Source organism: Periplaneta americana, chromosome 1 (assembly GCF_040183065.1).
Source record: "Periplaneta americana isolate PAMFEO1 chromosome 1, P.americana_PAMFEO1_priV1, whole genome shotgun sequence".
NCBI lineage: Eukaryota > Metazoa > Arthropoda > Insecta > Blattodea > Blattidae > Periplaneta > Periplaneta americana.
In genome coordinates, this window is record NC_091117.1 from 101,925,428 (window position 1) to 101,943,103 (window position 17,676).

General features: G+C 35.4%; 1 protein-coding gene across 4 annotated transcripts in view; it reads right to left on the reverse strand.

Moving 5' to 3' along the window:
• Nucleotides 1-17,676, reverse strand: part of LOC138698911 (odorant receptor Or2-like) — a 75,847-nt gene that overhangs the window by 16,925 nt on the left and 41,246 nt on the right. For 2 of the 4 annotated variants that reach the window (XM_069825133.1, XM_069825125.1), the window contains exon 2: nt 3,183-3,228. The gene's annotated coding sequence lies outside the window, so the exon portion shown is untranslated. Of the gene's footprint in view, nt 1-3,182; nt 3,232-17,676 lie in introns of all 4 variants that reach the window. The other 2 variants (XM_069825118.1, XM_069825110.1) reach the window with 1 other exon arrangement.

The following is a 17,676-nucleotide window of genomic DNA, read 5'->3' on the forward strand; positions in this document are numbered from 1 at the left end:
CCTTACCACTGTGTATAAAAAAGATGGCAGCACTTTCATGTGATCATTATTCTGTAATCGTTAATGTGACACTAACATCATACACGTAATTTAATAGTCAAACTCTGAAAGTTTCCAAGTTCTAAGTTTCGGAAAATGTATTATTTCCACTTTCACGAGAGACATTGTTGCAACATGCAAACTCTACAATATAAATCATTTTGCCTTCTGCAGTTTGAAAAAACAAATTCAATATTGTTTCATAGACATTTCCAAATTTAACATCTACCACATCGTTCGATTGGACGTGCTACCGCCGCTGACCTGGCCTATCGCCCTTGACCTCCCAGATAACCAGACTTGATACCATGTGACTTTCTCCTTTGGGAATAAGTGAAAGTTGCAATTTATGTGCCTTATGTACACATAATACCATGAAGACATCGAATCGTTGCTGCGATTGTATGCATTTAGAGATTTTAAGGTCTGTGAAAAAAATTAGCCGATTTAAGGTGTTAAGTACAGCTTACAGCAGCAAACTTCTTGCAAATACTCGACATTTTTTCTTCTATTAATGTATATTGTACAAAAATAAAAATTGGTATGTTTAAAACACTGTCCTTCTGTTACATGAAAAAATATATTGTTACGATTTAATATATATATATATATATATATATATATATATTCTTTTTTCAAAATTAAAAATGGTAGCAGTTTACTGTGCAGTGATGAAGCATTTTCCACATAACTCATTAAATTTTTAACTTTTTCATGTTGGCTCTCTTTTATTTTATTTCTGAAACTCATGTTTACAATGTAATGCTCTTTCAACTACAGTCCTTAATAAATAATTTTTTTTTAATTTTGTTTTAGAAGAAGATATTGATATTTCAAAAATTTTAAATGACTTTATATTTTATCAGACAATCTATCATAGATAGAGACGCGATTTTGCATCATATTGTAGATGTGCCATGCATAAATACACACAAAAAAATTCAACGCAGAATGTTGGAAAGTTTTTGAGTTATGAGGGAAAAACTTCATCACTGCATAGTGAAATGCTACAATTTAGAATTTTGAAAAAAAAAAAAAAAATATATATATATATATATAAATATATTTTTTAAATCCTACATATATTTTATAGCAGAAGGACAGTGTTTTATACATACTAATTTTCATTATTGTACAAGATACAGCAATGCAGGAACAAAATGTTGATTATTTCCAAAATTTTACTGCTGTAAGCTGTACCTAACCCGTTAAAGTTGGCAGCATTTCCTTACTACCAATGTTTCGAGTAATTAGTATCATTTAGTAATGATGGAACATTGGTAAATGAATTTCGGGCTTTTGCCATAGAAGCATTGTTGACGCGAATATGTATACTTTTTCGGTCCAAAGTATGGATGACATAACGAAAAAGACACGCGATACTTTTCGACATGCCGTTTTATTTTAGTATCGACTGTGACTTCAGACTGAGTGGACGTATTTGATGATTGAAGTGTCATTAGAAGGGGAATGAAGACTTCTTTACGGTATAATAGACTGCTGTACACTGCATTTAAAACAAGCGAATGGTGCGGGTATGAAGTGAAATTCGGCGACAGAACTTCAAAATGTCAAAGATTTTCGGTCAAAAACCAATACGAAATAGATGAGATGGCATCAGAATGATAGCGAACATCGAGACGAATCGTTTGGTGTGCCTAAAGCAAATGCTGAACGTAGTAAAGAGTTTAGGGCACGTCTTGAAGACGAGCGTCAGAACGGACAAGGCGTGCATGGCGCGAGCGAGTGGAGTGTTCTCGTTTGTTTTGCCTGCGTGTCTACCTTAACAGCAATTCTATCAGCGACGTATCCACAAATAAATCTTGTGGCTGTCTGTTATAGCCCACTGCGGTCTTATAAGAATAGGCCTGCTTGATGACTCGGCTACTCAAACACTTCTTTTAGGCGTCACTTTGACAGGGGAAGAAATGGGAACGTTCCAACTCGTCACGTAATCCTGAATTAGATTTTATACATTTAAGAGAAATGCGTCAGCCACCAATAAGAAGCTTTCTGGTCGCCCTGGAGCCGCACGTAGAGTGAGGACGGTGTTCAGCGGAGTCCTCGCCGGTCTGTTCTTCAGCATTCACAAGCCTTCGGTAGGTCAGACAGAAGTGTTAGACGTATCTTACATCATCATTTACATTTACATCCAATCCATGCTGACTTTAAGAGAAATATTTCTGCAACATGTGATTTCTCGCTGTTCTATAGAAGCTGATTTCTTCCTGCATGATTAACTAATGGGAAAAGTGAATCAAGAACGAATCACACGATACAAGATTGAAGGACAAAATTCGAACCGAAACGAAAAAAATCCTACGAGTCATGCTGCAGAGTGTGTTGGACAGTCTCGAGCGCCATACAAAGATTTTTCTCAGATCCTGTTTGGTGAAACTCACCTGAGAGAGCTTCAAGGCATGAACGTAGAACTAAATGCTATGCTTTAAATTTATATTCATTTATTATCGTGTTGATGCATATTTAAATTTCATATTCTTTACAGACAGTCAGGTCCTCATAGCAAGATCAGAAAATGCGCTATAAAGAAATTACTGGGTTGAGACGAATCTTTAAGGAATATAATCTATGAAAATCAACTGAGATATCGTCCACGAGAGAGGAAAGATCCAGGAAGTCGAAGGAAGAAGTTGAATGAAGCAGGAACAGGTCGCATGCCTAATCCGTGAAAGTAAGAAGAAGAAGAAGAAGAAGAAGAAGAAGAAGAAGAAGTGTTGATGTAAGCCGTGTAAAAATGGGTCCTGCATTGAGTGTTTATAATGGCGACAAAAACTTCAAGATTCTTAAGAAAAACGGTATGCATCAAGTTATTGTATCATTAATAGTTTCTTAATAATAATCGCATGAACGTTTTACCGTAGTTTTGGAAAGCGGTGTACTTAGCAGGCGGCTGTGCTAATAGTATTTACTCTACTAATTACGCTCGACTTTCCTAGTGCACATGTCAATATTGCGGGAGATTAAAAATAATTCACTGCAAGCAGTTCTAAGTAGTTCTGTCATTTAAGAATAGTTATTCAGAAGAATTGCAATGAAAATTACTGCAATAAAACATGAATTAGCAATACAACCAACTAATTATTCTTTCACATGATTTGCACATCAAAGAATCATCGACTTACCTTTGATTGCTTTCGTGTTGTACAGATGTAAGTAATATGTCATTGTCTGCTGTAACATAAAATGTCTTCATTAATAAACCTAAGTAAAAATGATGACACTGACAATGAAAGTAGGAGAAATACTTAAAAGTTACTGGTTCGCGCTTCCTTGTAAGGGAAGTTGGGGCTCAGAGGAAGTTTCTGTATGAGCTCCAAGTTTATTGACCACTTTCTCACCCATATTTTCGCCGTTCTGTTTGAAGAAACATAAAGGAAATTTTGAAGAGGCAAATAAGAAAATGGACGTAGCCCAATAGCTACCATATGAGGGGGAGGAATGCCGCAATACATGGGGGTCACTGAAGATGTTACAAGCGAGCGGGTAGAGGGAGCCGTCGCACTCCTCGCTAGACATAGAATTCATCCGAGCCTTTGAGCTGTGCGAGTGACATTCGATTAAGTCTTCAAGGCGACCCGCGAAAACCAAAGCTCCAGTGTTTTCAATTAAATTTGCATCAGGGAGTATGGAGGTCCGTGGCTCATTGCTTCAGAACAGAATCATCCCGACTGTCGTGGCGCCTTACAAAGCCACAGACAGGTTGAGTTGCCTCCGTTTGGGAGACTTTGACTGACTGTGTGATGATAGTAATGACATATGGCCCGATCGAGACTGAGGTCTTAATCTGAGGAAGGGATGGGTGGTCTAAAGGGGGCAGGGAATATTGTTTCTGGCTTATGGAATGTTGGAGTGGACACGTTTGTCTTCCTTAGTTATTAAGTTGCCAATGACAACATTCGTCTTTCTGGATGTCCGTCAACAAATCCCGGAGTGATAACAGTATTACCACTGTCTAGTATATACAGTCACGAAGCTCAATCCTTAACTTAATAAATATGCATCCATAGATAGTTTGTAACAACCAGGATCACTACTATCGCCTCATCACAGAAACTTTCCCTAGGAGACGATAAAATGTATTGTACTTTCGATATTGTGTTCTTTTGAAAAAATTAACAACTTCCTTCCACTATTGAAATATGAAATGCATAAGGTTTATATATTATTTTCATAAAGTATGTAAATTATATTTTATAAACTCACCTTCCTGGATCTTTCGGAAGAAGGATAACTCTGACCTCTTTTTCTTACAATTTATAGTAATACAAACGTCTCCTTGTCCCATATTATTATTAAAATTATTGTATTTTAGCCATTTACAGCTATTACAACCGATAACGAACATTTCACAGTTTACACAACTTTTCATAACAATGCGAAATACGGCACAGTCAATTGCCTTTTCGATCTAGACCAGGCCGTAACGTATGTTCGGTTTTTCTATTTCAGTGTATGGGGGTCAGTGATATATGTTATTATAACTTTATTGCGTATCATTGCTAAGTTTTATTTAGTGTAATGTGTCCATAAGTTCCGTTTACTTCTTATTGCAGAATTTGTCGCAGAAATAATTACTAAACTGTGTTATTTTCTGTACTAGTAACCAGTGGATAGCCGGGTATCCACTGGTTACTAGTACAGAATTCAAATCATATCCTATCGCTAACACTAGTTTATGAATACGAAAAACGCTGATCATCTACCGGAAGCCCGCGCTAAAAATGTCTATGAATACGGCCCTTAAAGTTTAGAATGGAAACTATTTTGAGGTTTAATAAAAAAGAATTTATATTGTGATTTTAATTTAGCACATCTACCTTCCGTAATTGTAGATCGAATATTTAGGCCTACCATACCACTCCTATGGAATTAGTCTACGTACGATTGTGATTCTTCGTTTCTTAGGTAGTAGATAAATACAATAATTCAGTACTCAATTGTAGTAGTCTATTAAAATACAAACTGAATGAGCGGTGTATCATACATGCCATTAAATTTAATTATAATGTATAATTGCGAATATAGGAATAGCCTATAAGTTAAATATAGTAAATATAACCTAAATTTTGATATGACATAACACACATATGTAATGGCAGGGCATTGAAGACCACTAAGATTAGATAAAGGGGCAACTGGTACAGTAAACATAACCTATAATATCAACATAACTAAATATCCAAGCGGTGCAACTGAAAATTATTGAATTGTGTATAAATGAATGTACAAGAATTTCGCAATATTTAATCGAAATAAAGGCCAGTATTACACATACGAACAACGTAATTTTCACACTAAAAATAATATTACACCTTAACTCGCGTGTGAATTATGTTTGAAGTGTTTCTATAATCATTATTTTAAATTTTATTAATGCAATTACGCTACATTTTAGAGAAATATATGTTACTCTTTATGCATTCCAACTAATCTATATGGTTCAAACGTCGCCCTTCGTGATCGGGTTAAGCGAGTCACATGGTTTGCCTTACGGTCTGTATTAGATCACGATGGCAGTGGCACAGTCTATTGTTCCTAGTACTCAAACGCTCCAAGCGGCTAGCAACTATCGCGAGAAATGCAAAAAATCATCCCAAGCTTCGTGACTGTATATACTAGACTGTGGTATTACATTGTTGTACATGCAGATGCTCAAACATCGTGAAAATGATTTAGTTAGTTGTAGAAAACAGCATTCTGTTACTAGGCAAACTACTTTTTCAAGTGAAGGACTGACAATATTATTAAACTAAAATAAGAGAGTTTGGATCAATCATACCATAGGCTACTTATTCCGTTTTATGCGATAATTAATTTCTGTTTTCCTGTAAAGTTACGTCTGATGTAGTGTGGTAACAGACAAAACACAGCGCTTCCGGTCTTATGTTACGCACGATGTCATTTTTTCACACCCACTACCTGATAACGCGTGACGTGAGAGAGCTAGGACATTTCACACTTTAAGATCACTCTAAAATACATTAACGTAGTGCGATTGGAACAATCTTATATTACACTATCTAGAGTAAACCATACTTCACAGAAGCAGATCAGCGCTCTTCAATAGACTACAGACAAATGATTTATCTTCCACTGCAGTCTGACCGCTAATGGCTCTTGGTTTCTGCGCACTTTGAAGCGTTTGTTGCTCGGCTATAAATTTGTTAGACTTGGATGTCCATCTTTGTACACAATAATGACTAAGGATAGAATAAACTGTTTTAATATTTATTGCAAAATTTTTACCATCTTATTTACTTTTCCGTTTTTGAGCTTACGAATCGGGAATTAGTTTTATGAGTGAGAGAGAATAGAAGGGGAAGAGGAAATGAGGGCATTCTTGATTCATCAACGGAGAACAGAACAATTAATTGATATTTTTAGTGAAAAATTGCATCTGATATCGAAAAACATGCAGCACAATCTTTGCAGAAAGAGTACTAAGACCTACCTTATCAAATCTGGTGATCGGTTGTCGCGTATTGTAGCAACGATCGGGGACATATTTCATAAAAGTTAATAGTCTTGTAATACTAGTGTTTGACTTGTTATCTTCAGTACGGTAGTTTTACAAGTTTGTGTTTCATAAAACTACTGCTGTACGTTACAAGTAACGAGTTGCATCAACTAATATTATTACAAGTGTTTTAAGCTCAGTGTACTAGTGTCTTGTTTCATAAATAATAATTACTGCTTGTAAGAAGCAGTGATAATAATAGTGAAAACGTACTAGCCCGAATTTGGTTGCCAAGTAGATACAAGTTTACTTCACGTTTTCGGCATGTGGTCTAATGATTCAGAAAGCCATGAGGAGTGTAATGTTATTCAAGTGCGTCATGGAAAGGTGTATAGATTGAGAGTAAACATTGGATTCGATACTTACATAAATTTAATGAACGAGTGATTTGTCTTATTTTGTTAAAAGTTGTGACTTGGAACGCTTCTACAACCAATATTCTTTCACTTCCTGAAATTTGTTTATTAAGTAAAACTTAATAATAATACAGGTAATAATAATAATAATAATAATAATAATAATAATAATAATAATAATAGTAATAATAGTAATAATAGTAATAATAATAATAGTAATAATAATAATAGTAATAATAATAATAGTAATAATAGTAATAATAATAATAGTAATAATAATAATAATCGTAGCATAGTCAGCTGAGGCGCTTGTCTGCCGATCCGAGGTTACGTTCGAGCGTGGGTTCTATTCCCGGTTGGGCTCATTAACCGGTTGGCTTTTTCAGAGGTTTTTCTCAATTGTAAAGAGAATGCCAGATAATCTATATTCGGTCTCGTCTCGCCAAATGCCATCTCGCTGTCACCAATCCCATCGACGCTAAATAATTTAGTATTTGATATCGCGTCGTTCAATTACAAACTGAGATGATGATGATGATGATGATGATGATGGTGATGATAATAATGACAATAACAGATTTACAATAAATTTCTCAATGTGATTATAATCGAAGCTCATATATAATAAATTAACTTTATTAACCACAATGTCAGCATAAATATTAATTTTGACATGTATTGCGTGGGTAAAACGTAGCCTATCTCTTGCCTGTGATGGTTCTCACTTTGCGTTGTAGGCGTAGGCATTCTTTTGCAGTTTGAGTGAGATACTGAAGTAGTTCTGTATCTTGAAAATCAAGATTATTTTCATCATCAGTAATTTCTTCCAGGGAATCAGGCATCTTCAGTCCCTTGAACTGATGGTGAAACTTTGCCCACCATGTTCAAAAGCAAATTTTGAATTTCATTCAACACTGTCACAGTTTCCTATACACATTTGTTGTTTTACTTATCATTGCCCTTCTTCTTAGGTTCGGCTTCGAAGCGCGTCTAGAGTAGGGGAGTTGGAGGCGGATTTGCTACAGAGGCACGTTGGCATACCAGTTTTATTTCGGTAGTTAAGCGACGGATTGAAGCATCTTTAAGATTGTTTGAACCAAAATGCAACACTGTTACAGTATTTAATCGTAGTAGTAATTTAGGCCCAAGAATATATAACAAATTTATATTTAAATATCCTAAACTTGTCAATTCTAATAGTTCTAATATTAAATTTAAAAAGTTATGTATGGACTTTATAAAAATTGAAAAATTGTAAATTTAAATTTATATGCTATAATTGCATAGTAAACATAAGACAAATTGTATTGTATAATTATTAATTTCAATTCAGGAATCTGCCCCTGAGCACGAGTTCTACTCTTTCAGGGGCGAGCTAAAGTTTTTCTGTATATATTATATTTTATGTTTCAATTATTAGGAACATAATGAATAAATAAATAAAATAATTCACGCAAACAATATGATCCCTACTTTATAAAGCACGCTCTACGGAAGCGTCTGACATTTGTGACAAGCGGTAAAGGAAGGAAGTCATAAAGTTGTTTTTGCAGCAAGATAAGTAAATTTTCACCATCTCGTGATTATTTTTTTACAGGGTACATGTGTAATATTAGGCGAACTTTAAATATATCGTTGGAAAGTTCATTTAATTGGTTCTGTTTCGTGTTAATTTCATTTCGATCATTCATTGTCCTAATTCGTAATTTTTAACCCAATTAAATATCTAGACCAGAGGCAAGTTGGCACAGTTGTTAGGGGCAGATTGGCACGGTGTTTAATCTACCCCGATGTATTACTTTAAATGATTACATAAATTATACATATAATACATAATTTACTTATTCATAAAATTTGTTATTATATAAATTCAATTTAACTAATTGAAACATTAAAAATACATGTTCATTGCAGTGAATGAGAAAATGAGGACTTATAAAAGAACTGACAGAGCAGCCACTTCTCCTGATATGAAGTTACGAGCTGTCAGTGCTGAAAAGTTCGAAAACAGAAGTATGGCCAAAGGCCAATGGATTTTAATATCCCATACCAAACTCTCACTTGGTATTGTAGGCTACGGCTGAGGACATAAGGGGAAAATTGTCTATTGCGATAATTACTGACTCTCCAGTTATAAAAGCATTAGAGGAGAGAAAATCGAGAAGTAATAATGAATTTTTTCAATAAAAATACAAGAGGAGGCTATACGTGTAGTAGTGAGAAAAGAAATCCTAAGACCAGTCGAAAGACAAGGGAAAGTAACGAAGAAAACAGAGAGAGACATATTGCCTGTATTGTGTTAAATCTTACTCAGAATGTGCACCAAGTGAATGGCGGATACAGTGCCAGGAATGTAAATTAGGCACATACAAATTTTACAGATAGAAACAGAAAGTTTGTTTGCATAAACTCCTTCTCAGACATATTTTAATAAGCCAATATGATATACAGTCATTTACAAGTCCAAATTAATTTTCCTACCTTGTTTTTCTAGGATTCAGTTCTTCTTTTATCTGAGTGTTTAACTCCATAGTTACATTATATTTATGTGTGTTCATCATACTGAATCGTTTACCTGTGTAAAGAAATAAGTTCTAAATTTAAAAAAATCTAATATTATATGGAATTTGCTCTTATTTAACATGCAGCTAATCTACTCCATATAATATGTTAACTTGCCTCCAGGACGGGGTCAGTTGGCTCAATCTGCTCGTTTCAAAATAATACAAAATTTCAAATTTAAATAGTGATGAAATCTAAATTCAAATATCTCTCCACATAACCAAAGAACCATGTAGAACGACCATCTTTCAGGATTTAATAAAATGCTATCCAAATAACAGAAAAACAAAATGAAAATTTGAGCCAACCTGTCTCCCTCTCCCCTACTGGTAGTTTTTATTCCTTAGAACTAGCTCTGTACTTGAAGTCAGTTCATGGATCTCTTTCCACTTTTCGGCTATAAGTTGTTTCGTGGTGGCCATGCAAAAGGCCTGAAAAATAATGTTTTATTTTCATTTATTTTGTGTAGTAATATGATATTAAATGACGTCACGGGAGTTGTAAGGCAGCTCTAGTGATATAATTGCACGGTGAATTTTTATGAAACAGAAATTACAAGAACTATTCCCTACTCTGTAAACTTGTTGCTTGTAGTTTTGTAGCTTTTATGAAACAGGCTCCTGCTCGTCTGCTGTGAAATTGTTACACGCGCTGCAAGAAGAGCAAAGTGAAGTGAATTTTACGTCAAGTTGTCAGTTAGTGTATCGCGTCAAGTCTCCATTTCGATTACCCATAACCATATTTAATATAATCGGTACATTGTCTCAATACAGAATATTGTGGGTCCATATCACCACGGCATGGCGCGTCCTCAGGTTGCGGATAGAGGAGACGGCCTCCAGATATGGAGGGTAGCTGCGAATATATTGAATAAGCAGTCGTGGACAGCCGATAAGGGGTGATCCTCCAGATTGGGGGTTGGGCGAAGTGTTAACAACCCATCACCGTAAAAAAAAAGCTTGTTACGAAACCTTACAATACGCCTCGGAATGGGACTGATTCTCTGGCACGACCACAGCAAAGCAATAAAGTTATGAGTAGGGCCCGGATTTCGATGACTTTGCATCTTTTTTCTGATGATGCTAGGACAATGCTCTATGGAAGATAAATGTAGCTCATATCATCTTCAGTGAAATTAAACCAATTTGATGGGTCATTTTTTATGCAATTTGGACACTTTTCTCTGATAGGGCATTTTTTACGGATTATTACTTTCTATTAGTCATATTTTCTCAGCCTCCTATAAAATTGAGTACCGGGTCTTTCCCGGGGGTAAAAGGCGGTCAGAGCGTGGTGCCGACCACACCACCTCATTCTAGTGCCGAGGTCATGGAAAGCATGGGGCTCTACCTCCATGCCCCCCAAGTGCCTTCATGGCAAGTTACGGGGATACCTTTACCTTTATTAGTCATATTTTAAGAACAAATCCGGGTTTTTGTCATTTTTAGCGATTTTGATTGCATTATTGTTAATATTAGTAAAATTATGTTTCTGAAGCACGAAATCTATGAATTCTTGGAAATCTGTTGCATTGTGGCCTCCTCTATTCATGTTCTGTTAAACATTTGGACTCGTCCAACTAACCGGTCATATCTATTTTAAGACAGACTTTGTGCTCTAAAAGAATGTAGGGGTGAAATTACCTGCCTGAGGTTCGCACTGTCACTGGTACTTGTGTACTGGTTACAATTCAGTCATTCACAGAGCGGAAGGTAGTCGTTTAGAGGTACTGAAGTAATATTTCTATTTTGCCATGCCGAAATTAAAAACAAGCAATTCCGCGAAATTAAAATAGTTTGTATCGGAGTATGGCGACACTGTATTTTTTAGTGGTGGTACTATATTGTACTATAAAATTTGTGAAGTGAAGATTTCAGCAGAGAAGAGATTCACCGTGGACCAACATGTGAACAGAGAGAAACATAAACGAATTCTTCAAGCAGGAGAAAGAAAAAAACAACAAATGCTTCTCGGGCAGTGCACTAGTGCAAACTCAGCGAATTCATTGTTTTACGAAGAGCTATGTCAAGCTTTTGTCTCGGCAAACATCTCATTCCAAAAACTCAATAATAATGTCTTCCGAGATTTCCTGCAGAAATACACTGGAAAATCCATCCCAGATGAGTCGACAATTAGAAAAAATTATATTGAATCATGTTACAACAAAACTATTGATGCCATACGAGCAAAACTGGACGGGAAAAAAATCTGAGACCACAGATTGCATGGGTCGCTATGTTGCAAATGTAATTGTTGGGGAAATGAATGAAGAAAACAGTGATGACATTTTCCTTTTAAATTGTGAAGTCTTGGAGAAAGCAAACTTCTCCACCATAGCCAAATTATTTGACAAATCAATGAATTATCTGTGGCCTAGCGGTGTTCAACATGATTCTTTGCTTCTCTTTTTTACGGACGCAGGGCCATATATGGGTAAGGCCGCAAACTCCCTTAAGGCTCTGTATTCAAAGATGGTACATGTAACCTGCTTGGCGCATGCTTGCCACAGAGTTGCAGACGAAATAAGGGGTAATTTTCCAGCCGTGGATAAATTAATCGGAAATGTGGAAAAAAGCATTTCTGAAATCACCATCCCTTGTGAATATATTCCAAAGTGAAGCCCATGGGATACCGTTACCACCAGCTCCAATACTCACTAGGTGGGGAACCTGGTTAGATGCCTGTAATTATTACTGTGAACATTTTGAAATAGTGGAAAAAGTCATAGATTTTTTTGATAGTGACAGTGCAGCATCCATAAAAATATCCCAGGACCTTCTCTCTCACTCAGAAATTCAAGGGAAATTGGCCTACTTAAGATCTAATTTTGGATTTCTGCCACGAATTATCACTTCCCTGGAACAACGTGGATGTCCTATGTCAACTCAAATAGAATTGGTGAAATCAGTTGTAAGTGATTTAAGTCGTGTGAAAGGTGAAGTGGGCAAACTTGCCTTTGCTAAAATGGAAAATGTGTTGAACAAGAACAGCGGATATTACACAATGTGCAAGATTTCTGATGTACTGTCAGGCAAGAAGTATTCATTCGTTGAAGAAGAGCTGGAAGCCGGCGAGATTTGCTGCTTTAAGTATGCTCCTGTATCTTCAGTCGATGTGGAAAGAACATTTCCATGTATAAGTCCTTATTAGTTGATAATCGACGGTCCTTCAAATTTGAAAACTTGCAAAAGGTGTTTGTAAGTTATTGTAATGCAGTGTTGAGTGATAAAGTGTAAGTAATATTGCCATATTGCGCAAGGAGGTCGACAAATAAAGGTAATTTTTAAGTCATTCTTTTTAATTTTTAGGTAATTTTTAATTGATTTTAAAGTCATAAAGTCATCATTTTAAGGTCATTTTTTAGTATTCTTTATGTCATCAAAATCCGGGCCCTAGTTATGAGATTTGGAACTTGGAACGTAATTAATATTTATAAAACAGGTGGGGTAACACTAGTAACAAAAGTTCCATCTAGATATATAATAGACTTCGTGGGAGTACAAGAGGTAATTTAGATTGGAATGGCATATCACAAATAGGAGATTACTTATTGTATTATGGGGAAGGAAACTAATTACCAATTAGTAAGAGGATTCTTTGTTCATAAAAGAGTAAAATAAACAGTAAAAAAATGTCGAAATTAACAGTAACAGGTTGTCGTATTTATTACCTAAGGGTAGATGGTGCGATATCACAGTTATAAAATAATGTTCACGCCCCTACAGAAGAGAAAGACGATCATATAAAAGATAGCTTCTATGAAGAATTGGAATATACTTTTGATCAGTTACCTAGATATAACATGAAAATTTTATTGGGGGATTTCAATGCTAAAGTAAGACGGGAGGGTATCTTTAAACCGATTATTGAAAAAAGAGTCTACACGTAACTAGTAATAATCATGGAGTTAGGTTAGTCAACTAAATGTAATAGTCAAAATTACAACATTTTCCCATAAGAATATACATAAATATATCTGTACATCTCCAGATGGATTGACACAACCAAATAGATCACATCTTGATAAATAAACGAAGACATACTAGTATAGTAGACATTCGAACTTTCAGGGGGGCAGACTATAATTCTGACCATTACTTGGTAATTGGAGAATTAAGAGAAAGACTATCAGTAGCCAAGTGAGTAGAGCAACAAGTTAATATTAGTACATTCAATGTCCTGAAATTGAAGGCCGAGGAAACTAAGCAAAATTATCAGGTCGAAATTTCAAATAGATTTGCCATTTTAGAAAGTTCCGACGTAGTTGAGAAAGAGTTAGACATTAATAGCGTGTGGGGAAATATCAGAGATAGTATCAAAATTGCAGCTGAGCAGAGCATAGGTTATTATGAAACTAAGAAAAAGAAACCATGGTTTGATGAAGATTGTTCCATTATAGTAGATAGAAGGAAACAGGCAAAATTGAAATTCTTACAGAATCCAGTTGAGGAGAATAGAGATAACTATATCAATGAAAGACGGAAAACAAGTAGTAGGCTTTGGAATAAAAATATATTTTACTTGAAGGAAAAACTGAATGAGGTAGAAACAAATAGTAAGAATAAAAATATTCGAGATTTGTATAATGGTATAAAGGAATTTCAGAACGGATATCAGGAAAGGGTAAACGTGATCAAGGATGAGAATGGTAACTTGCTTGCAGACTCTCATTCAATCCTGAACAGATGGGAACTACTAAATGTACAGTTTCCCTAGAAAAGAATGAGACGATTGAAAATTCTTAAGTCTCAGATGTAAGACACTGCGCATGATCGGAGACCAGAGCACTGATACACAAGATAACGAATATTGAGCTACTTAAATTCAGGCTATTTGGTTTGTTACTAGCATCGTTCCGAAATTCACTTCAAAAAATGCAAAAAAATATGGTAATACGACGTAAATAATAGATAAATATATACATAAATTGTGTAGTTAAATTGATATTGAACCTTCATGACTAGATCGATACCCTGCACAGAAAGAAAACCTTTCGAGTCGTTCCAATAGCTCAAACGCTAAGATTTCTGCGTGCTGTGTAGAAGAGTGCGAGTTCGATTCTTAGTCCATACAACGTTTTTTTTGTCTAAATAACGTTGAAATGGATAAATAACGTTGAAATAGAGTTTTACAAATTCCTGAGATTAAATGTTAATGATCGCACACATTACAAAATTACAAATTATAATATTATAAACATTAATCTAGGGAATGCATTTACACCATAATATATATACATATATACTGTATATATTAAAAACTAACAATTAGAATTAAATTAAAAAATATTCCTAAGCCACACAACCTTTTCCAAGGGTTTGGAGTCCTTAAGCCTATGCCATTTGTTGAGTAATCATTACAGTATTTTATTAGTAGCTTTCCCATATGTGTAACAAATGCATTCGCACAAAACAATTTTTGTTAAAAGTGTGGCTTTGGACTATTTCATTCTCACCCCGTCAGTTGATTTTAACTATTTTATCTACGTGTTAGCAATAGTGTTTAATTTAATGTGCATTCAATTTTATTCATGTTACTAGCCGTACCCGTGCGCTTCGCTGCACCCGTTAGAAATAAATATAAAGTAATTACATAATTAAAATAGGAATTTGATCCAGGGAACATTCGTGTTTGATATAAGGATAAATCATTTATTATGTTACTTAATTTAGATTGTATTTGCATAATTAAAATGCGATCATTTTGATCCAGAGACCACTCATTTGGTCATAAAAAATATTTTAGGAAATACAGGAAACGAATGTACAGAATTCCCTATCAAGTTTTCTGTGCATAAGAAGCTATTTTAATCTTACCTGTCCTCGATTCACTCAGAAGTTACTGTAATAACATTATAGCATTATGTACATCTAGGGAAACTACACTTTCCAATGGTGAATTAATAATTAATTATACAAATCGGTTAATTTAGCTTCTGATATTACTTCATACAAACACAGAAACATTATCTGTAGGCTATCTTTCATAGCTTTCGATTGTTGCTGTCCAAGGCCCCTTATAGACGAAGTCATTTGTTTTTTAATTCATTACACGGCCTTAGATGGCAGTTATTTTAATTTTAAAACTCATTTATCTCATTAAATATCAGTCCTATCAAAATTTTTCAAGAAATAAAACTTATCGCAAATTATTTTTAAAGAAACCTTTGTTATGTAACATTTTTCAGAAAAATCAATAATAAGCGAGATATTTCGATTTATTTAATTGAGGCCCCTTATAACCCCCCTTTTAAATAATGTAATTTGAATGCCATATAGCCTAAAATCTAAGTTACAACGAACTTAATTTATATTCCAATTTTCATCGAAATCCGTTCAGCCATTATCGCGTGAAAAGGTAACAAACATACAGACAGACAGACAGACATACAAACAAAAATTTGAAAAAAGCGATTTTCGGTTTCAGGGTGGTTAATTGTATATGTTAGGACCAATTATTTTTGGAAAATCGAAAATTATCAGAACAATTTCGGCTACAGATTTATTATTAGTATAGATGATTGAATGAAAAAGCACTGTTGCAGTTATTGACTAATTAGATATGTTAATACTAATTATTAAATGCATCTGTTAAATAACGAATTGCAGTCTCTTTTGCAAAATCGTGAAAGTTTACGTACTATACTATAAGCCATTAAAAACACAGGAGACGTTTCGGTTATACAATGGAACCGACATGCTACTGTAGTCGTATGAGCTACCGAGACAAGACAGTGACATTAGCAGCAGTCCAGCATTTAGATCCCACAGCAGACATTTGTCAATCATTACAGAGAAGGAATGATACTTTGTGACCCGAGCTGTGTTGTGAAATCGTGGCCTTAAGTGGCTGTCTTCTTCGTGATCCGTCTTCTGGACTTTTTAACAATTCTTGTTGTATTTGTCATGGTACTAATCATGGTTCTTTCGTATTCCTAGTCGTGAACTATATCATAGTCGTTATTGTAATGTCGTGGTGCTTTCCGTTGTCCATGTCGTCATCATTATCGTAGTCCTTGTCGTTTTTCTCGTGATTCTTATCGTGATCTTGTTGCCTTTGTTGTAGTCCTAATCATGGTCCTTGTTGTCTTTCTCATGGTTCCAATCGTGGCCTTGGTGCAAGCCGTTATGCTTGTCATGGTCCTTATTAAATCTATGTCGTAGTCCTGATTGTTATCCGTATCACGATGCATGTCCTGATTCTTACTGCGGTCGTTGTTATTCTTGTCTTTGTGTTCGTCTGTTTCGTGGTCCTATAATGGTCGTTGTTTCTTTGTCGTAATAATTATCGTGGTCATTATTGTTGTCCAAGCCATGGTGTCTTATTGCGATCATTGTCTTGGTGCATGTCATGATCCATGTCATGATATTTATCGTGGTCCTTGCCCTAATCGTGGTCCTTATATTGGTCCTTGATATCTTTACCATGGTCTTTATCGTGGTCATTGTTTTCTCTGTTGTGGTTATTCTCTTCTTTGTTGGGGTCCTATCACAGTGCTTGTTTCCATTGTAATGTCCTTATTCGATCTTGTTTTTGTATGGTCCCTATCGTGGCCTTGGTCCTTATCCTGGTCCATGTCGTGATTCTTATACTTGTCTCTGTCTTTGTCCATTTCGCGTCCTTGCATTGGTCCAAGTTGTCTCTAGCATGGTCCTTACCGTGATAATTGTTGCCTTTGTCGTTTTTTATCGTGAACATTGTTGTCTTTGTCGTGTTCCTAGTTGTCATTGTAATGGCCCTTATCGTTCTTTCTGTTTTGTCAGAGTTCTTATCGTGGTCCTTGTCGCGATTATTATCGTGGTTGTTGTTTTCGTCCATGTGACGCTTCTTACATTGGTCTTATTGTCACTGACATAGTCCTTATGTGATCCTCATTCTTTTGCTCATGTTTTTTATCCTGATTATTGTTGCCTTTGTAGTGATCTTTGTTGTCATTGTAATAGCCCTTACCATACTGCTTATCTTTGTCATGGTCTTGGTCCTTATCGCAATCCTTTTCGTGATCCTTATCGTAGTCAGTGTCGCGGTCCTTAGAGTGGTTCATGTAATGGTTCTTATCATCCTGAATTTTGTAGTGCATGTCGTGGACCATGTTGTGATCCTTATCGTAGTCCTCGTGCTTATCCTTATCGTGATTCTTATAGTGGTCCGTATTCTGCTTCGCATAGTCCTTATCGCTGC